Source organism: Nannospalax galili, unplaced genomic scaffold (genome assembly GCF_000622305.1).
Source record: "Nannospalax galili isolate Female #2095 unplaced genomic scaffold, S.galili_v1.0 C48269675, whole genome shotgun sequence".
Lineage (NCBI taxonomy): Eukaryota > Metazoa > Chordata > Mammalia > Rodentia > Spalacidae > Nannospalax > Nannospalax galili.
Window position 1 is genome coordinate 1 of NW_008464702.1, and position 839 is coordinate 839.

Below are 839 nucleotides of genomic sequence, written 5' to 3' on the forward strand. Positions count from 1 at the left end.
CCCCTGGAACTGGAGTTAGGATGGTTGTTAGCCACCATGTGGGTGCTGTGAACTGAACCTGGATCTGCTGCAGGAGCAGCCAGTGCTCTTAATTGCTGAGCCATCTCTGCACCCCCATTTTTTTGGGTAAAATTTTAAATGGACAAAATAACAAAGAAGTGTACTAGGCAAGTAGTGGATAATTCTATTCATTCTATTATACAATTTGCTTTTGATTTTCTTTCAGTACTGGAGATTGAACCTAGGGCCTTGCACATGTTAGCAAGCACTCTACCACTAAGCTACACTTCCCAAGCCATAATTTTCTTTTTTCTTTCTTTCTGTAGCTCTAAGGCATTTTGTTACAAAAATTGATGTTCATATACAGTCTTAGTAGGAAGTCGAAATTCATCAAACATTTACTTCATTTCTTAGCTTGACCTTCTAGTAAATCTTTAGCTTCGTTGATTTTGGCTGCTATGTAAGGAGAGCCTCCTCTGTCTGGATGATTTAAGAGCATTATTCGTCAATGAGCATCTCTAATCTTCCCTTTATTGGCAGTAGGGCTCATGCCCAGTGTTAATGATGCTTCCTGTTTCATCGTTTTGGGTTCGAATCCACCTCTGTAGTAGCTACCACTGAAGGCAGATAGATTTTGGTAGACTTTGAAAAACTTGTTTTACTTGAGGTTCCACATGCTTCATGGCTGGTAAAACATAATGGCCCACAAATCCCACAGCAGCAATGGTCAGTCCGACTGCTACCATTGCACTGGCTGTGGCTCTGCCACCTGGCCCTGTGTGCTCATCCCAGCTGAGCTCGGCCGCAGGGGCAGCAGCCCTAATTTGCTTTTATAGCCT

General features: G+C 42.9%; 1 pseudogene; it reads right to left on the reverse strand.

Annotated features, from left to right (window-relative positions):
• Positions 1–403: 403 nt before the first annotated feature.
• Positions 404–749, reverse strand: LOC103728274 (annotated as a pseudogene).
• Between the last annotated feature and the right edge of the window lie 90 nt (positions 750–839).